Source organism: Tupaia chinensis, unplaced genomic scaffold (assembly GCF_000334495.1).
Source record: "Tupaia chinensis unplaced genomic scaffold, TupChi_1.0 Scaffold000316_1, whole genome shotgun sequence".
NCBI classification, from domain to species: domain Eukaryota; kingdom Metazoa; phylum Chordata; class Mammalia; order Scandentia; family Tupaiidae; genus Tupaia; species Tupaia belangeri.
Genome location: NW_006159809.1, coordinates 2,840,931 through 2,863,443, shown reverse-complemented (window position 1 = coordinate 2,863,443; position 22,513 = coordinate 2,840,931).

The following is a 22,513-nucleotide window of genomic DNA, read 5'->3' as shown; positions in this document are numbered from 1 at the left end:
AGGGGCTGCTCTCAATTTTCCTTTACTTCATAGCATGAAATAATCTAATTTGTTTTTCTCTCATTTTAAAACTAATTTAAGAGCTTAATCATTTACAACTATAATAACAAAAATTTCTAGTCAATTCCCTATGTGAAAATCAAACATTTCCTGTTAAGAATTTTTCCATCCATAACAATGTTTTTCAAGATGTAGACCTAGGAGCATATGTCAGTCAGGGTCCCTATGGAAACTGATTTTCAAATTAAGATTATCGGAGGGGAGTTTAAAAAAGAGACTCTTAAGGGCACAGAAACTTCATGGAGAGTAGTTACTTGGGTCTAACAACAGACCTATTACCATATATAATCCCCAAAGAATAAGAGGGCAAGAGGTTACTCTAAGCAAGAATTAGAGAGTCACATAGAGAAGACTACCTTGAGAAGAAATAGACCCTCAGTTAGGGAGCAACAGTCAGCCCAAGGCAAGCCAGCCAGGTGGGCCTATGGAAGAAAATACTATGACCTCTGTCTCTTCCCTCTTCATTTCCTGCCAGTACCTCCATTGGCTGGACCTAAGCAGAAGGCAGACCACAAGGGAGTCCTTTAAAGTGTCCCACAGGTCAGTAATATCCACCTGAGAAGAGGGAATAGGGCACAGTGGATCCAGAGGGCAAGCGGAGGTTGTCTGGCAGAGATTACCTGAATCAGAATCACTAAGGCTACAGCTCCCCAGCCTGTGGCCTGTCCACCAGTGCACGTAGGTGGCCTGTTGGGCCTAGATGCACAGTCACGGCGAGGCTGCCGTGAGCTGCTTCATCTGTGTTTTCAGCCGCTCTCCATTGCTGGCATTGCTGCCTGGATTCCTTCTCTCAGATCAGTGACTACATTGAATTCTCTTGGAAGCATGAGCCCTATTGTTATGTGATTATTTTATTGTATGTTGCTAAATGGTGGTGGAAATGGGGTTCACAGTGGTTGGGTGTGGTGTGTTTGGCTCATCCTGGTTCCAACAACCTCCCCAGCACCCCAACTGTGGAAGGAATGTCTTCCATGAGGCTAGTACCTGGTGCTGGTGTTGGGAAGGTTGGGGACCCCTGAAATGAGTGCAATCCTCTCCAAATCATGTCTTCCCTGGTAGAAGACCTGGCTGTCTGCATTTTTTTTTGGCAGAGGTTTTTTGTTGTTGTTGTTTTTGCGTGCGCTCGCCAGAAAGACAGAGAGAGACAGAGAGACAGAAAGCGAGAAATCACCCCCCCCCCCAGGGGGGGATGGCCATGCCGCAATCCCTTCTCCTCCATTCTCCTCTCAAGATCTTGGGCACACACACACATGCGCCCGACGTTGAGTTTTAAACCACCGGGTCCCAGACGCGAACCACAGTCGACTACATGGGAGTCCAGTGACATAGCCATTATGCTAACTACTGGTCCCATGTCTGCATTTTTAATACATTTCCCAGATGACCCTGTTCTTGAATTTATAATTTGGGGAGAAAACAACTCAAACCCATACAAAAATAGTAAACACTCACAGCCCAGGGTTCACCAGTGGTTTACATTTTGCCATGTTAACTCTTTTCTCTTTCTTTCATACACACATTTCAATGAATTATATGGAGATAAATTTCATAAAACAGAACATTTTACCACAAATATTTCAGCATATATTTCACATAAGAGTGTCTTAAACAATTATAATACAGTTTATTACATTATATTATACAGTCAAATCCAGAAAATTTAATATTGATATAATAGCATTATTTAGTATGGTGGCTATATTTAAATCTTGCCAGTTGTTCCAAAAAGGTCTTCATGGCATTTTTAAAAGAAAATCCAGGTTATAATCAGGATTATGTATTGTGTATAGTTGTTTAGTCTCCTAGTACCCTATAATCTGAAATAGTACCTTTGTCTTTTATGACCTTGACAATTTTTGAAGAATGTTGACCATTTGATTCATAGAATTTCCCTCCATTTGAGTTTGTCTGACTGTTTCCTTAGGATTAGACTCAGCTGTACATTCTTGGCCATTATATGACATAAGTGGTATTACGGCCTCTCAGGGATCTTACTCATATTGAGAACCACTGCCAACTAGTTTAAATATAGCCAGCTTTCAAAATAACATTTTTCCCTTCTTCTACAAAAAGCAATGATTAAGATTTCACCATAAGCAGGAATATTCTAGATATTTTACATATTGTCTCATTTAAATTTCTAACAATACTTTAGAGGATTACTTTCATTCCATTTTCAAAAATGAGGAAACTGAAGCCTAAAGAAATAAAATAGCTTTCCACTAATAATACAGACAATAAGCAGCAGAGACAGAGTCAGACTCAGGACTCTGTAACTCCCAAGTCCATGCTCACTTCTCTGCTCTATGCCAAAGTAAGGCCATTGTGGAAATCCACCTACAAACAAGGCAGGAGAGGGCACACAGTGATACCCTCGGGGCAGGACAGGGAGGATTAAAGCAGGCACATGGATTGGGTAAGGCTCTTTCGCTAGGCACCTGTGTCTTTGGGATATGGTAGGGTAAGACAAATGGATACTCGGAAGTCCCAAATAGAAGTAACCAAGAGGAGAAGTGAGGAAAGGAATCAAGAAGAAAATAGGGAAAAAACTTAAGGGACACAGTAAAGGAGACCATGCTGATCAATAGAAACTAACCCTGCTGTGTTCAGATATCATGAGGGAAGAGGGAGGCAGTAAAGAGGCTTTGTGGGACCTTCAAAGACAGCATGGCACCAAAGCTTTTAGAAACAATATCAGGTTGGAGCTCAGAGGCATAACCACGTTGAGTTTCAAAGGCTATCGATGTCAAAATCTAAAAATGCAGCATCTGCTGTTCATAGCAGGCCTGCTGGCATCTCAAACCCACAGTACGGCTTGGGCAGTCACGTTTAATACAGGATTTTTTTTTTTTTTAAATGAAAAAGAGTGAGATAGAGAGTGGGAGATATGGGAAGACACAGATAGAGAGAGAGTCATTTCTGACAGGGTCTTGCCATGTCACTATCCTCTTGACCTAGCATCTCAGTGAGCTACCACCAAAAGTATCCACCACTGTGCCTGCTAGTTTAGATTGGGTAGGAACTGAACCCGAGATCCCCATGCAGCTTCAGACACTGTGCCACAGTGCCATCTTTTTTGTACTACTGCAGCTGGGCCCAAGATCTTTATTCTTTATTCTTTTTTTTTTTTTTTTTTTTTTTTAAGATAAGGATGGTCAATACCGGGCCATCTAGGCCTCCGAGCTTAGGCCTGTAAGTCATCTGTTTAACAGCAGTTGCTCTAGCATACTGAATCTTTCCCACAGGTCAACAATGAGGAGATTCAGTCATTTCACAAGCATTTACTGTCCACATACTCCATTAGTGGTTCTGTACGCTGGGGAACATCAGAAGGTAAATAAGACACATGTTATTGCCATTATGTGACTTACTGCCATTCTGTATCTCTTTCTAGTGGAAAGAGAAAATAATAATGCTAAATAAGTAAATGATGTGCTATATACTAGGAAGCAACAATTGTTATGGAAAAAATAGATTGTGAATGTTGGAGGAGTTCTATCATTTTAAAAAGAATAGTCAGTGTAGGCCTCACTTAGAAGGTGACTTTGGACAAGAACTTTAATGAGGAGTATGCCATGTGAATATCTCAGGAAAGAATTTTGCAGGCAGGGAGAGCAGTCAGTGCAAAGGCCCTGAGGGAAAATGTGTTTTGAAGTGGACTGAACAAAGGACAGAGTAATGGGAAGTGAAGTTAGTAGGAAAATGTTTTTGTTTTTTTTTTTTTTGTGGGGGGGGAAAGTGAGGCACTGTTCTTCAAGGGCCTACATAAAAAGTTACGTAGGCCCTTGAAGAATAGTGTACGATTTTGGCTTTTTCTCTGAGTGAGATTAGCAGTCACGGAGAGTTTGAATAGAGTGACGTGTTGTGACTAGATCTGTAAATGGCTTCTAGGTGTTTAGGTCATAGGAAGCCGTAGTGTGGGCTTTGTTGATTTGAGGATTTAGCACAGAGTGGTCAGTTATTTAGAGCAAGACATAGCAAATAAGCAAGGGTCACATTCTGAAACTAGATTTATGAGCAGTCTCAGGTCAGATATTGAGGAAAAAATACTCTACAGATAGTGCAGTGGTCCACTGAGCAAGACATGAGGTACATGAAGGGTATTAAGATGAAGCAGACTGTGCCTAGTACATTGGTATAGTACTGCTTTAGCAGAGCTAGGGCAAGCCACACCAAAAGACCCAGGTAGGGAAGTAGATCCTGACAAAGTCTAATGCAGGTGGCAGGGCTGTAGGCGTGGCTGGCATTTCAGTGCAAGAATAAGAAGGGTGGCAGTCCTGGGAGGAGCCTTGGGCCAAAGGACTTGGAACTGAGGCAAAAGCCCACTTGCATGAATTGAGACCCATGGAGGGAATGAAGCTCTGACAAGTGGGGATGGGGCATGTCTTGTGATTAGATATTAAGAACCAAGCAGGGGGTCAGATCTGAGCTAAACGAGGGATAGTTCATAGAGGATGAAATAGTTCAATTCCTTTCTCTTTGAGAGCAGGATTGATCCTGGAAGCTGAGGTTGGGTTAAGCCAAGAAGGCAGGAATCTATTGCTAGTAGCTGTAAGAAGTGGGGATGCTGCAGCTAAGACCAGGGCTGGGCCTGAGAGAGTGGTATGAACTCTGTCACTTCTCACTCAAATGATTGCGTATCTTTTCTTTTTCCAGATCTTCTTTCTACTTCTCCTAACTAGTCAACACATAATTTATAAGATATAACCTGCCTTTATGAACTCCATTAACAATGAATAATGTTTTAAAATTGCCTCACTGAAAGAATAATGATTAAGTGTTAATTATTTATTTTTATATCAAAATATTTTTTATATGATCAGTTATTTAATTAGATTCTTGGCAAAGAATTTAGAACACCTGTTTGCGAGGATAAACTCCATTTGTAAGGGCAAACATGGATCTCAGGTAATCCTGGAGCTGAGGAACAACTTTGATTTTTGGTAAAATCTGTGAGTCCACAGCTTTCTGATCAAACTTGTGCTACTCTGAAATCTCATATTTCTCCTTCTCTGTGCTGAAGATCTCACCTTCCTGGTGTCTGAGCTTCTGCAGTTTCTTTTTCTTGAAGTAAGCATCAGTAAGGTGTTTTGGGATTTTTACTTTGCTAATATCAATTTTCATAGAGGTGGCAATGACAAATTTCTGGTGTGTTCTACGCAGTGGAACTCGATTGAGAACCAGCGGTCCAGTCACAGGTAGCAAGCCACTGCTCAGCTGCTTCAGGAAAACCACTCTCTTGCCTCTGTGGTGTCCAGTGAGGATGATCAGAATGGTCCCAGGAGTGATGCTGGCTCGCAGCTTTCTCACATGCTGACTGAAGGGTTTTTGCCATGGCTCAACAGCTTCCGAGGCACACCTTCAGTAGGATAATACCTAGGCATTTTACGCAGTTTAACCACCTGGGCACCACCATTCTTGGATCCACCAGCTGGTTTTATGACAGTCACAAGAACCCTCTCCTCCTTTTTCTTTTTGATCCTGGATTTAGTGGCTGAGTATTTCCTCTCGTACATGGCCTTCCTGGAATACATGGCAGAATGGGAGTACCTGCTGATGCCCCGGACTAGGACTGAATTTCAACTGCAATGGGGCTTCCCCTTCTTGGGCTTTTTAGCCTTGGGTAACCGTTTTTAACCTTGCTACTGGCATCAGCTTTCTTGTCTTCAGTTTTCTTCTCTTTAGTATCCTGCTTCACAGTTTTTTCACCTGCTATCTTGTATAGTGGGAAAAGAATTACAACAAAATATTGAAACAATGTTTAGATAGCTCAAAATGAGGAAATATGCAAGTGGCTTTATCACAAGAATGTGGGAAAACCTAGACTTTGTCTTGGAGTATAACTCTGGTTGCCTGTCCAGTGCCACCATAACTCCTGAAAGATAGGGCCCCCAGCGCAGTCTCAGGCTTGCAAGTCACAAACATCAAAAACTAAGCTGATAAAGAACATGTGATGATGTTATTCATAGATCAGAACTGTCTCATCGCTACCCATAATTTCACAAGCATTTATTCTTGTGTTTCACACCATTAAGATCCCAGGAAAATATTTGTGTATGTGTGTTGTCTTGTGTGATCGAAGTACAAAGTGATCACTTCCATAAACCTGTAAGGTTTATGAGTTGTGCTGCTCTTATGTTGCAGACAAACTGCTTTTCAGGGTAAAGAGAACTTGGGCAGTGAAAATGCTTAGTTAAGAGAAAAGACAAATTAATTGACTTGTCAAATCCTCACTCTCAGAGAGTACACATGCAATGAATCTTGTGTCACAATGTACCATTTTTCCATAATGCTGAGTGTCCCATTTTTCTTGCTTCTATTTGAGTTCAAGTTTCTATGAACTAGTGCAAATGACAGCTGAGGGATATTTTATAATATCCAATAACTCATATCACTTAAACTTATATATATGTAGATCTAGACCTAAGCTTTGTGCTGTGTTATGCCAGTTCTTTACTTTGGGAACTAGATGGACATGGAATGCTACAATCGTGAATACGTCTTTTTAAAAATTATTTATTTAACTTTATTTATTCATTCATTCATTTTTAATTTGACCAGAGAAACACACACAGACAGAGAGAGAGAGAGAGAAGGTGAGAAAGCAAGCCACCAGGTCCAGAATTTGAACTGTGGTCAGCCACGTGGGAGCATCCAGTGCCTTAACCACCATGCCACCTGCTGGTCCCAAATTGTGAATACTTCTATGTAAAAGAAGGTTTAATAAGATTTACTTTTATTTTCAAAAAGTAAAATAAAAATTGACATCACTAATTACAAATGTATCTCTCAGATATTAGGATAAAACTTTGAAAACACATAAAATAATTTCAAATATTTGACTTTTGCCTCTGTTTTCATTTGTATTTTTATATAGGTAAAGCTTGGTAGAATTTAAAAATAATTATGTCTCAATTTTAAGTTCTTAGATCAGCGTTATCAATAAAACACAAAATTTTGCCATATTAGAGATAAGTAAAATGAATGTAATGAGATAAATGCACAGTGAATTTTGAATCAATTATTGCTTATCCAGACATAGTTAGCCTATTAATAGACATCCAAACATGTGCAATAATAATGAAATATAATCCCTTTTGATATTTTATTGACTTTTAGTCAATATAAACCATAGCTTTATATATACTTTTTGATTTTGTGTTTATAAAGACAGGCTTGTCAAAGTTGGAAGTAGCATTTCATTTAATGACTGGCTTCTAACTTTACATAGTTACAGAGAATGCAGTGTCTCCATTTGTTCTCTTGCTCCAGGTCTATCAAAGGCAAGGGCTAAGTTCTTCCTAGGCTTCTTTTCCCATGGATCTATTGTATAATTTAAAATTGAAATCTCCAAACAGATCACCTCATGCCCTGACTCTGAACTATGTATCATTTACATCCCAGAGCAGGGAAATTGAGTTGGGAGATTCTTTGTTACCTATAGTAAGAGCCCTGTAATGGAAAGGAATATTGACCTCGAATTAGAAGACATCCTTCTGATAGGAATTAGAAGTCCACTTCTTGAGACTAGCAGATGGCGTAATGGCTATGTCACTGGACTCCCACGTAGTCGACTGTGGTTCCAGTGCTGCACCCAGTGGCTTAAAACTCAGACCAGGAACATCTGTGTGCATGTACAAAATCCCAAGAGGAGAATGGAGAAGGGTGTAGCATTGCCATCTCCACTAAAGGGTGATTTTTCACTTTTTGTCTCTGTCACTCTGGCAAGCACATATGCCCTATAATAAAAAATCTCTCTAAAAGAAAAAGAGTTCACACCTATTAGTTTTTTCCCTTGTGATCCTGTACAAAAGAATTAACTACCTAGAACCTTGGTTTTTGTTGTTGTTGTTGGTTTGGTTTTTTTTTTTTTCTACATGGTGGAATTGATAATGAAATGTTGACTTTAATACTAAAGAAAATGACATATAAAAGGACACATCAGAGCAAAATCTCAGATCATGATAGTTGGGCCAGTAGTCAAACCTAGGAGCAATTTGTGTCCCTGTTCACTTTTTACTTGATGGATACTTTCTGTATCATTGTCCTGTGAGACTGATTTCTGGATCATTGTCCTGTAAGGCTGAGACAGGACAAAATATTTCAAACAAACACAAAGATATAAAAAAGACAATAAATTCTCGGGACCAGCAGTTAGCACAATGGCTATGTTGCTGAACTCCCATGTAGTCAACTGCAGTTTGAGTCCCAGACCCAGTGGCTTAAACTCATGCTGGGTGCGTGTGCATGCGTGGCCAAGATCCTGAGAGGAGAATGGAGAAGAAGGGATTGCAGCGTGGCCCTCCCTCCTAGGGTGCCTTCTCGCTTTTTATCTCTCTGTCTCTCTCTGTCTTTCTGGCAAGTGCATGTGCCCTATAGCAAAAACCTCTCAAAAACAAACAAAAAACCACAAAAAAAACAACATTCTAAATTATACACCTGTAGTTCCTGTACTTCTTTCTACTTCTCTCTTGCTACATGAATTATTTTGAGGTTAAGTCCAGATATCAAATCATTAAATTAGTAAGTGTGCTGATTTGCTGATTTTTTTTCCCCCTTCAAGATGTCTTTTAGCTACATGAGAGCTAACGTATTGCAGTATTTGCTTTTGGTACAGATTTTAAGTCCAACCTTGGTAGTTTTCAGTCTTTATTTCTTCCCTGACACCAGGCACTCTGGAAATGGATTGATGCTCATGTCACCTACACATCAAGCACTAGTGGTAATGCTTTTCAAGCATTCGGTAATTCCCAGTAATTTTTATTCTGGGATTATTGTTATATGTTCAGCATTCCCTGCAGAGCTACTAGGAGAGCCCATCCTCATACCTGTGAGGATATTTTAAAATTTTACATGTAGTTGGTTTCTCTGTAATTACTGAAAGTAATACTCTTATAAAAGCAGAAAGTGTAGTTGTATGCACGTGAATTTTGCAAACTGTCAGGTGCAGAATAAATTAAGACACTCCATCCTGCTTCCCAGAAAGTTGGTGTATTAGTTTCTTATTGCTGCTACAACAAACTATCGCACACTTAGTGTCTTAAAAGAATACTCACATCTTATTTTACAGTTCTGAAGGTCAGAAGTTTGAAATAGGTTGGCAAGACCGGTATCCTTCTCGAGGTTCTAGGGAATAATCTGTTTCCTTGCCTTTTCTAGAGGCCACATTCCTTCCCTGGGCTTGTGATCTCACCCTCCATCTTCTGAGCCAGCAGCATGGCACTTCTGCCTCTCTCCCCCTTGGTTTCTGTGCTTCAATCATCATGTTACCTTCTGTCTTTGACTCTCATATTTCCTTTTTATGAGGACCCTGCTGATTGCATTGGACCTACTCAGATATTCCAAAATTATCTCTCCATCTCGATACTTGATTTCATAGTATCTTCAAAACTCCTTTTATATATAAGAAAATATTTTATAGGTTCTGGGAATTAAAATATAGGCATCTTTGGGGGACCATTATTCAGTCTACCACACCTAGTCAGTTTTACATAGAGGAAAGCAGAAGCCAGGAAATCGTGTGTGTGTCTGTGTGTGTGTGTGCATGTCTACATATATATATATATGATGTATATGACTTAAAAATATATCACCTATTATCTATGTATCTATCTACGTATCTATCTATCATCTATCTATAACTTCAAGAGCAGTAGCTAAGCTCCTAAAATATGAGTTATGTAAACTAGAAGATGAAAACTGTCACATTGTCATCCTTCTACTAATAAAAATAGTGGAAAGAGGGACCAGCAGATGGCGGAATGGTTACGTCGCAGAACTCCCACATAGTCAACTGCAGTTCAAGTACTGGATAGGACTGGCAACTTGAAATTCAGGAGCATGTGGGGTGGCTTGTGTGCCCAAGATCCCAAAAGGAGAATGGAGAAGGGATTGCGGCATGACCATCCCCCTTCGGGGGTGATTTCTCACTTTCTGTCTCTCTGTCTTTCTCTGTGTCTCCAGCGAGCACACATGCCCTATAGCAAAAAAATAAAAAATAAAAATAAATAAATAATTCTTTTTAAAAAAAATTAGTGGAGGGACCAGCAGTTGGCGTAATGGCTATGTCGTTGGACTCCATGTAGCTGACGTAGGTTTGAACCCCAGACCCGGTAACTTAAATTCATGCCGGGCACGTGTGTGTGTGTGCCCAAGATCTTGAGAGGGAATGGAGAAGGGGTTGCGGTGTGAACAACACCCCTGGGGGATGATTTTTTCACTTTCTGTCTCTCTCTCTCTCTTTCTGGTGAGCGCATGCACCCTATAGCAAAAACATCTCAAAAAAAAAAAAATAGTGGAAAGATAAGGTGTCTGACAGGAATTTAATTTGGCCTAGGGGAAAGGGAAGATAAATCCAGTTAATAAAACCCAGACTTTGTGTAGCTAAACTGTAGCCATGAAGAGGTTTAGTGTTTAATAAGTAATCATCTTTAAGTCATCACTGAATAAGAATACTGTAAGTATAAGGGAGTACTGATACAAAGATCCTGAGAAGGAAAACATGTTGTTCGCAGCTGGGAAGCAGAAAGATTTAACTAAGTAACTACGAGTGCATGGGGACCAAAGGCAGGAAGGGTAGGGAGGTTATTTTTTTATTAATAGCCAGAGAAAGATTATGTGAGACTCTGTAGGACATGGTCAGGATGTTGGATTTTATTTAAAGCAATGGGTCTGGGAAGGTAAGAATAGAATTGAGGAGATCAGCTAAGAGGGTGCTGCATTTGTTCAGGTGAGAAAAGAGGTGGGTTGGAACGTAAGACGTCTTCAATGGTCATGCTTTTGGTGTATTTTGAAAATGATCCTGAAGGAGCTTACTGCTCTATTGGATTTGGGCATAAAGCTTATAAAAGAAATCCTAGAGAACCCAGCATTTTGAGAGCTGATTGGACAGGAGTTGCCCCAAGAGGATGATGATACAATGTCACCTCCACTGAAGACTTGAGCTACTGGAAAAATTGTGAAGCAATCAGAAAAATAGTTCTCATTACTATAGAATTAGAATATATTTCCCAGTTGTATTTAATTCTTAAAGAGGAAGAGACTGACTATCAGAGTAAATTGGATTGCATCCTCCACAGTGATGTAGGATTATACATTTAAGCCCCAGCAAGACATACAGCATGATCTCCTATGAAAGCCTACTGGACAAAACGCAGAAGTATAGAGTAGATAATAAAGAGTGTTGTGATACATCAACAGAATTTTCCCTTAATGGCAAGTGGCTCAACTCTAATTTAGAAAGATATTTCTTATACTGATAGAAACCTGCCTATACCTTACATAAAGGCATGGAGGGCTTGCTAACTGAATTTGTGTATAATTAAGTTTTAAACAAATACAAATGCATAAAAAAATCAAGATTCAAGAGTAATTTGCATTTTTATCTAATAAGTTTAACTTAATAAAGTTTCAAGTAAGGTCTTTCACGTGCATCTAAAAGAAGAACTAGACAAATGCAAGAGTGGAGAGTCCTGAGTGGGCAGATACATCCATCAAAGACTAAGAAGTTAACATTCAGAGAGATCAATATTAGCCCACAGTATGATGTGACTGCCAAAGCAATTAATGCAATCCCAGGTGGTATTCTTGATACATGATCCAGAGAATGAAACTAGTCAGTCCACATTTGGTCTCTTTGAAGCTATAAGTTAAGAATATTGACAAGTGAAAATAAAGGAGTTTAACCAAGAGAGAGACTAGAAAACCATGTCTAAGAGATGGAAGATCTGGGTTATCTTTGATTCATTTGACAAATATTTGCTGTGTGATTGGTTTGTGTCAAGACTGTCATAGGACACTGGAGATACAGTAGCAAAAAAAAAAAAAAATGCTCACTCTTAAAACGATGATTTCCAGAAAGAAGTGGTAACTAACAGCTGTTTTAAGAAGAGATACAATGGCCAAGGAGCAATAGCCCAAAGGAACAGAAGTTAAAACAATTAGGAGATTTAAGGAAACACAATTTTCTTCAATATGTACAAAACAAAGGAAGAAAATTTATAACTAACAGCTTTTCATTTTTAAGAAACAATGAAAAATGAGTATTTCTTTTTTTTTTTGAAACGTTTTTGCTATAGGGCGCGTGTGCTCACCAGACAGAGAGAGACAGAGAGACAGAAAGTGAGAAATCATGGCCATGTCGCAATCCTGTCTCTTCCATTCTCCTCTTGGGATCTTGGGCATGCACGCACATGCGCCTGGCGTGAGTTTAAACCACCGGATCCAAGACGCGAACCGTGGTCAACAACATGGGAGTCCAGCGACATAACCATTACGCTAACTGCTGGTCCCAAAAGTGACTATTTCTTACCCCCCTCCAGGATTTTGGATAATTTTTAAATTTTATCATTTTTTACATTAATTTACTCACTATACATCTTTACAGTGTACAACATGGTTTTCCTCAGTATGATATTGTGCATATTAGTCAAGTCAAAGACATTGCCATATACATTGTCTTCAACAGATGACTTTTTATTTTTGTATAACATTGTATTTTTATATGTTTATAATATGCAGAAAATGTTATTGTTTCTTCAAATTTATCGGTATTTTTCTTTGCTGTAAAAAAGTCAACAAAACTAAAGAACAAAGACAACAAGGAAAAAATACCATAAAGACATGATAAAAATTAGAAAGTAATACCTTTATCATCTAGACAGTCTGTTCAAATCAATAAGGAAAATTCTGCAACACTATTGGAAAACTGAAATTCCAATTTGAAGAAAAGACAGGTAGTTAATGAGCCCCTGAAATACATGTCTAACCTCATTAGTCATCTAAGAGTAGTCATCTAAAATGCCACAAAAATTTTTGCTCATAAAATTAGAAAAGATTAAAAAATATATTGACTAATTGTTAGATAAGATTGTTATTATCATGCTAATATTCATTTAAATGGGTTTAACCTTCCTGAAATTAATTTTAGGATATGCATCCAAAATTAAAAAAAATTCTCATATCTTTTTGCACAATAGTTACACTTCCATAATTCTCTTACAAGTAAATAATCATATGAAAGCACACTTATTACCAAGATATTGACCATAGATTAATTTACGAGCATCCCCAAAATATTAAAATCAAAATTTCTAGCACCAGAGGAATGGTTTAAAAACCCATGACCCTTTCATATAATAAAATATTGTTCCACCATGAAAATGATATTTACAAAGAACTTTAAATGTGTGAGAATACTTATAAAGTAAAAAGAGACATAAAACTATATTATAGTAAGATCTCAACCATTTAATAAGTAAAAAAAAAGGCTTAGTGGTATGTGTGTGTGTGGTGTGTGTATGTATGTGTGTGTTTAAGGAAACATATCTAGAGAAAGAGGGAGAAATTATAGCAATCACCAAGTTGTTGCATTATGAGCAGATTGTCTTTATATTTCTGGTTTTCATATTTTCTAAAATGTGCATGTAAAATGCCTTTACAAAAGAACAAAATGCATGACTTCCTGTTTTTCCTAGCAAAAGATAACTTACTAATGTCAAGACTATCCTTTTCAGAAAAGCCCCACTCTAGAACAGAAGCTGAAAGATCAGAAGGTATGATAGGAGGGATGCCATTTGTAGATAATAGAGACAGTATAGAAAAGGATGGGTAATAGGAGGTGGGAGGGATGGGATGGGGGGAAGCAAATAAAACCTTTAATAGACACAAAAATAAAAAGTTATCTGTTGATAACAGTATATATGGTAATGCCTTTTTGCATCAGATGTTTCCAGTAAAATATTAACATGCTTAACGTTTAACACCTCAAGCAAATCTACTCAAAAAAAAATTTTTTTTTGAGAGGTTTTCGCTATAGGGCACGTGTGCGCACCAGACAGAGAGAGTCACAGAGACAGAAAGCGAGAAATCACCCCCCAGGGGGGATGGTCATGCAGCAATTCCTTCTCCTCTATTCTCCTCTCGGGATCTTGGGCACGCACGCACATGCGCCCGGCGTGAGTTTTAAGCCACCGGGTCCGGGACGCAAATCATGGTCAACTACGTGGGAGTCCAGCGACATAGCCATTATGCTAACTGCTGGTTCCCTACTCAAAATATTTTAAAAATACAATAAATAGGTGCAAAACAGATAAAAAATCACAATACAGAAAAAGAATGTAAAGTCCTCTGTTGAAAATGATGTGTATGGTAATATCCTTGATTTAAGTGTCATGTATGACCTACACATGTTGAAAAACCATACTGCACACTATAGAGATGTACAATGATGAAGTCTAAATAACAACAATAAAAAATAAGTTAATTTAAAAAAAGCAGAAAGTTTATGGGAAGTAGAAAAAACTAACACAACCCAAGAAACAGTTTAACCTCACTAGCAATACAATAAATTAAAATAAAATATAAACATCAATGATAAAATTTCATCTACCATATAAGCAAATATTAAAATAAATAATACTATTATCTGTGTGGTCATATAGATGCCTACAAACTGCTGGACAATCACTGGCAATTTGGTAACATGCCATGTATTAAGACTTTAAAATATTCATATTATTTGCTCCACCAAATCCAACTTTGAAAAATTGCATTGAACTGGTGCAATAGTATGAATGTGTCCTTGCAAAATTCATGTATCAAAATTTGGTTGTAGAGGGATTAAGAAAGTGAAAACTTAATCTAATTATAGTTTTAAATTGTGGAAGCTTTGGAAACAGATTCAGATTAGATAACTTCATCAGAGTATGGACCCCATGACTGAATCCTGCTTGGTTTATGAAATGAGGGAATGAGATAAGTGTAGACAAACACAGACACAGGGACACATGCTCCATGCACTCTCCTACCATGCAATGCCTTGAACCACCTCAAGAGTCTGCAAAGTCCTCACCATAAAATCCTCATCAGGTACAGCCCCTTGACCTTGGGCTTCTGAAACCATGAACCAAATAAACCTCCATTCTTTAAGTCACCCTGACTCAAGTATTCAGTTAACAAGCAACAAAGAGCAGACTAAAATAATCACTTAGAGAGTGTTTACAGACATGTTTATTGCAACGTTATCTATTGAAAAATCCATAAATAGCCTAAGTATCCAATATAAAGTGACAATTTAAGTAAATGATGCTCTTTTCATACAGTTCTACTCATAAATATCATGCTGCTGATGCTATCATCGTGGAAATTTAAAAATATGATAGCTAAGAAAACATTTCATAAAATATTTGGAAGACAAAAGTAAGTATATTTCCTGGAAAGCAGAAGAAAATATAAATGTGAGAAAGATAAAGAAATTAGAAGATCTGTTAGGGTGGGCCCATATGAACCAATAAGAGTTTCCAAAACAGAGAACAGGTAAATTAGTGGAAAAAGAAGTGATTGAGGGGGGAAAAAATTTAGAGGGACATTTTTTCAGAACTAAAAGTTATTTGATTCTGGAATGCAGAGTCCCACATGTGCCCAGCACAATGAATTAGAGTGAGGGAGGGAAAAACCCACCCCAAATGATCACGAAATTTCGCTACTCTCTGGAGATGAAGTGAGTGAGGATTCTAAATGCCTTCCTAGAGAAAACCAGGTTTCAGACAAAGGACTGGGACAGCAATGGTGACTTTCTCCACAGAAACACTGGAAACTAGAAGACAAAAATGCCTTTAAAATACCTGAAAAAAAAATTGAGTGCCTGTAGTTCCTGTTGAGGGACTGAGTCAGAAGGACCGTGATATAATAAAAGCCTTCCTAAAACAGTAACAATGAAAACTATGTGTGTGTGTTACACACACGCTCACACACACATATCTATAATACGTCTACATCTATGTGTATCTGATGCTGACAAAGAGTTTTAAAGAAGCAGGTCATGGTCAATAGCTCATGCACACCGAAAATACTTCCATATTTGTCAAGAGTTGCTATCCAGTCCTTGGCGTATCTCTGCTCTCTTGGCTGTCTCCCCCCTGACCATTCCCTCCTCAAAGCCAGCATCAAATGGGTAAAGGCCTGGCCAGGCAGGTGCTCCAGGACCTGCTCCAGCCCCACAGCCAGCCTGGCATCAGCCTCATCCCCATTTCATCTGCACTTCTGTTTTCTCAGTTATTATTTAGCTAATATATTATCTTTTCTTTCTTTTTTTTCTCTTTTCTTTCTTCTTTCATTATCTTTCTCCCTTCCTTTTTTTTTTCTTTCTTTTTTCTTAATTCTTCTTGTGAGACTTAAATGATGCATTTATATCTTTCCATTTCTTTCCTTCCTTTTTCTTTCTTTTTTCTTCCTTCCTTCCTTTTTTCCTTTCTCTCATTCATTTCTTCTCTCTCTCTTTCTTTCTTCTTTCTAATTTTGCTATAGGATACATCTACTTGCCAGAGAAAGTGAGAAATCACCCCTTGGGTGGATGGTTGGATGGTCATGCTGCAATCCCTTCTCTTCCATCCTTCCCTTTGGAGTTTGGGCACATACACACAGGTACCTGATGCGTTTTCCAAGCTATTGGGTCCGGGGCTTGAACTGTGCTGTTGGCCTGGTGGGATCTAGCCACCTTAACCACCATACTACCTGAATGAACCTAATATATTATTTCTTAATGTTATCCTTATTGAAGAAATTACAATAAGTTAAAAAGTAAACTATTAATTATACATGAAAAAGTTAGTAAGAGTGAGTTTATCTACATAAGAAATAATGCCTTGCTTTTCTCTTTCTACACAGCTGGATTTTAAAATATATTTTCTATAAAAATCATAGGCTAATTTTAAGAATGACAAGAAGCATAAAAAGTGAACAGAATAAAAAAAAAAGTGAACAGAATAAAACCCATACATGGGCACAGTCACAGCTATGTGTCATGGGGCCACATCTTTTAAGGCCTTCTTGCTGCATCATAACATGTGGGAGGTGCCGCCACATGAGGGAGAGAGAGATAAAAGTGGCCCAAACTCCCCTTTTATAAGGAACCCACTCTCATGATAGGCTCTCAGTCTCATGGTAACATCGATCCACTTGCCTCTGCCCTCACGTTTCGATTACCTCTCAGTATGTCTCACCTCCTAACACTGGTGCACTGGGGATAGAGTTTCTAACATTTGTTTTTGGAGGGACACATTCAAACCATATCACACACTCTCTGTAAAAGTAAGATATATGTCTCCATTCCATTTATTAAAGATTCAGCATATGGTACAAACAATACTGAGAGGTATCAGAGAACTTTCATAAGACTTACCATTCAGCCTCAGTTGCTAGATCTAGATCTCGCTCTCTCCTCTCTCTCTCTCTCTCGTTTTTTCTCTGTACATGCAGGCATACTCCCCAAGCAAGATGAAGTAGTGTCAAATTCTTTGGTTCCTATTTGGCCTTTAAAACCAATACCCGGGCCAGCTGCATGGCCTGGTGGTTAAGCAAGCAGGATCCCACATGACCAACTATGTAATTCGAATCCTAGCCTCAGTGACTTGAAAAACATGTCTGACACTTGTGCGTGCATGCCCAAAATCCCAGGAGGAAGAGAAGAAGAAAAAGGGATTGCAGCATGACCATGTGCTGTGGAGAATGCTTTCTTTCTCTCTCTGTCTCTCTGGCAAGTACACATGTCCTTTGGCAAATTATAGAGATTTTTTTTTTTTAAATTTAATAAAACTGGGACTCCCATGTAGCCGACCGTGGTTTGAGTCCTGGACCCGGTGGCTTAAACTCATGCCGGGTGCATGCGCATGTGTGCCCAAGATCCCGAGAGGAGAATGGAGGAGAAGGGATTGTGGTATGGCCATCCCCCCGGGGGGTGATTTCTAGCTTTCTGTCTCTCTGTCTCTTTCTGTCTTTCTGGTGAGTGCATGAGCCCTATAGCAAAAACCTCTTTAAAAAAATTAATAAAACTAATACCCCATCAGACACACTGAAGGGAAGCATCCATGGCCAGTACTTGATAAAGGGGAAGAGCAAGCCTCCACAGCTGTCAGTGACTAATGGAGGGCACATGCCAAGACTCCTAATTAGCATTTCAGAAATTAACTTTCTTTTTTGCAGATTAAAGTAGTTCTTATAAATTAATAAATACAAACCTTCTGGCATATCAATAAAGGAAAACCTGTCCAGTGTTGAACTGCAGAGTTTTGAAGCCCTGAAATCCTTTGAAGTGGACATTAGGATAGTCCTAAGGATAAGGCTCCTCAGAGTGTTTTCTGAAGACCACTTGTGTCAGAGTCACCTGGCCATGTTTTAAAATACAGATTCCAAGGCATAACTCTCACCATAGTTAGAGATCAATGGTCAACAACAACATTGTTAATCGTTGGAGATCTGAGTATGATCTACAACGGGGAGACCCAGGCTCTGACAAGGTCATTCCTATGCACAGTAAATGGTAAGCTCCATCACCATGGGGCTTTTCTTCCTGGTTTCTAAGCAGTTCCTGAGGTCTCAGTTTCAGGCAGGGAAAGCTGGGAAGTTAGCCTTGTCTCACTCTTTGATAAGATAAAAAAAAAAAGTCCCAAAAATAGGATAACAGAATATGAAGGAGGAGGAACCACTCATTTAAGGGTTAGAGAAATCACATTTGGTAGGAGGGCAATTTTCAGAGTTAATTTTAAAAGGAGCGGCCCAGTTTCCTAATGGCAAGTATTCCTGAAGGGTAGGCAGATTTATTTTGAATGTACCTTTTGCCAAGGACTAAGCTAAGCACTGTCATTCAATTTTTCAACATTTACTGAATAGCTGTCTACTAATAATTCAAGCCAGAACACACTAAAGAGAATATATTGGGTTATTTCATATTTATAACATATGTAGACCAGATGAAGGGACAACAGTCATTGTGCTTTCTGTGCAAATAACATTCACTATTAGTAACATAAAGAGAAGCAGAAAGATAATAGTGAAATATTTTGACATATCACTAATCAATCTAGTAAACCCCATAGCCAAAACTTAATTTTAGAGAATTTTAGTAATGTAAGCAATAAATTGGAGTTCATAGGTGTACAGCAACAAGTAATCCTGGATGCCCTCAAACACTAATGGTGTAATAAGCCAAATTTTTCCAGTTAGTGATCTGCAAATACATGCAAAAAGTCATTAAAATATGCATCCTTCTTAATCCTGAACTTTATACCTAGGAATTTACACTTTGGACAAAGCCGTACATTCAAACATGATAATAGAAGCATATGCATGTCCAAAAAATGGGGACTAGCGAGATAAACCAGTGCATACTCGTCAAAGCTACTATTTCTCCAGATAAAATTACAAAGCGCAATTTGTGAAACCCTGGTTGAATTGAAATAGAGTTCTCCCAGAACCTTGCACATTCCCAAGCGAGGTTCTCATTTTCAGTCAGGCAAGGCAGGGAGCCCCAGGGCCTGCAGAGGCTCGTGACCAGGAGGGCACAGACAGAGAACGGGTGGATTCTTGTGGGAATGGACATATCTCAAAGTTCTCCATGGTGGAGGACGCCCAGGTGCGAGGATCAGATGAAAACCTTAGAAGTCAGGAATTCACTTGTAAGTCAAGACTCTACAGTTTCTTCTACTCCCTGGCGTCATACAGGCCTATCCTGCAACTAGATACCACTGGGGTAGAGAAAAACCTGGGAGGCGGGGGCAGGTGGCATGGTGGTTGAGGCTCTGGACTCCCACAGGGCTGACCGGAGTGCTTTCTCACCTTCCCTCTCTCTGGCGAGCACATGTGCCCTGTAGCAAATTAAAATAATGATAATACTGACAAATAAAATTAAAGAAATAATTCTAAAATAAAAAGAAAACTGGAGCAAAAAATCCCACATTTAACTGAATTTACCTGAAAGTAAGTAGATCAAGGAAAATAGACAAAGTTAAGAAATATGTGTCACTAAGATTACAATAAGCGGTTACCTCTAAGGAAGAGGAAAACTTCATCAAAATGGTATAGAAGTCTTCAAATATATAGATAATACATTCGGTTAGATAGATGGTAGGTATTCAGTTTACCATGTTTTGTACCTCTCTGTGTCTGGATGATTCCATAACACATTTTTTTTAAAGACATGTTTCTCTGCTGGGCTAAAGAGGTAAGTTGTGTAAGACTGTGCTATCTTGGCCTTGAGCGATAGGTATAAGAAGCACAGAGAAATTTCTGTTTTGTTTTTAAACTTCTTTTTCATGTAAAAAAAAAAAATATATATATATATATTTTTTAAAAGGACCGCAGCGTGAGGGAGATGAGTAATAGTGGGAAAGCTGTGAACATGCACGTAGGTAAAGCAGGAAATAGATTGTCTTTTGTTTTGTTTGTTTCAGAAGGTACAGGTGCTGGCTGGAGAGAGACAGAAAAAGAAAGAGGGAGAAAGTACCCCCAGTGGATCTTGGTCATGCTGCAATCCCTTCTCTTCCATTTCTTTATCTTGTCGCGATTGTGGGCACCCACACATGCTTTTCAAGCCTCTGGGGCTGGAACTAGAACCACAGTCAGCTAATATGGCCCCCTTAACCACTAGGGCACAGAGACAACCGGGAACAGATGGTTTTTAAATAGCAGGTCTGAAATTATATGCCCCAGGCTGCAGGGAGAGAACTCTGCCCTGGGGCTGGTGGTATATGAAGTCTCAAAATTATCTGCCCCCCTAGATAATATGTGTGTCCTATTGTGTATTCTCCACCATTACACACGTGTGTGTATGTGTGTGTGTGCTTGTGTGTGTGGTATGGGGAGAGGACAGGAGTTCAGAGGGGTTCCAAGGCTCCATAGTAGATTAGTGGATGGTTATTTGAATGCCATTCTTCACTCTTGACTTGAAAGACAGATCTTTTTAGTATTCCCTGCCCTATTACACATTAGTTCCATGTCCTTGTTCATGGCCAAGGGAGAGAAACCCCGTGGGAGTGGAGCACTCCACTGTGCACTGGTCAGAGGAGGTAAATGTTCAGTAGAAGTCTTGATCCACACCAAAGGGGGGATGCCTCTGTTCCACAGGGAACTGCTACAGTTTATCAGATGCACCCTACACAAGGACACGGTCAAGCATGAGGGGGAAGGGGACAGAGTGATCTGGCCCATAGCAGGAGCACAAGAAGTGACAGACACAACCACAGAATTCCCGTGTGGCCACAGCAAAAGTCAGGTGGAAGTTGTGAATATGTGCATGTGAGCACAGCCGTCTCATTGAGTGCTGGGGCCAGGTGGTGGAGGGTGACAGAAATAGGACCATGTCCCACAAAGGACACTTAATGGCATTGTTGGAAGGTCCCAGTAAGCACATACATCAGTATGACCTTCATCTATTTTTCCCACCACATCTGACCAACATACTGAGTTTCATTTAGTGTCACACTTAAAGGAAGGAAAATATTGGGTTGTTGGAAAAGTCATGACGTATTTTTCTATGCAAAAATGCATCATGACTTTCCAATGACCCAATACTATCTACTACCTGTTTGTGTAAACTTAAAGAGAACATAGGTAAAGTTATTCCGAGATTAACACTAGTGTCTCTCATGCCTTTCTATGAATGAGCGAATTAAGAGGATTTAAAAAGGCATGTCTAAATGGAACTGAAATTAGGAGCATAGCTAATTTTTGCAATCATTTTTTATGAAACAATGAAGTCTAAACATGTTATTTATGTTCACTCATGAGTAAAATGCAGCTTTCAATTTCTCCATGATTGAAGGAGGTTTGTTCCTGCAGGTCTATTTAATATTGGTCTGACATCATTTAGTACAACATCATGCACTAAACTGAAATTTAATATCCTGGTTTCGCCAACAGTCAGAACTCTCCAACTACCCACTAGCCACAGCTTGGGGAACCTCAAGGCATTCAGAAAAGTCTTGCATTTGCCATAGTGCTGGGGCCAGGTGGTGGAGGGTGACAGAAATAGGACCATGTCCCACAAAGGACACTTAATGGCATTGTTGGAAGGTCCCAGTAAGCACATACATCAGTATGACCTTCATCTATTTTTCCCACCACATCTGACCAACATACTGAGTTTCATTTAGTGTCACACTTAAAGGAAGGAAAATATTGGGTTGTTGGAAAAGTCATGACGTATTTTTCTATGCAAAAATGCATCATGACTTTCCAATGACCCAATACTATCTACTACCTGTTTGTGTAAACTTAAAGAGAACATAGGTAAAGTTATTCCGAGATTAACACTAGTGTCTCTCATGCCTTTCTATGAATGAGCGAATTAAGAGGATTTAAAAAGGCATGTCTAAATGGAACTGAAATTAGGAGCATAGCTAATTTTTGCAATCATTTTTTATGAAACAATGAAGTCTAAACATGTTATTTATGTTCACTCATGAGTAAAATGCAGCTTTCAATTTCTCCATGATTGAAGGAGGTTTGTTCCTGCAGGTCTATTTAATATTGGTCTGACATCATTTAGTACAACATCATGCACTAAACTGAAATTTCATTTACAGAAATTAATGAGGTCATGACCCCACATATTTTGTAGCCAACATGAATGTTTATTGAGAAAAGTAAAATCCTTACCATTTAAACAACCAATAGGGAA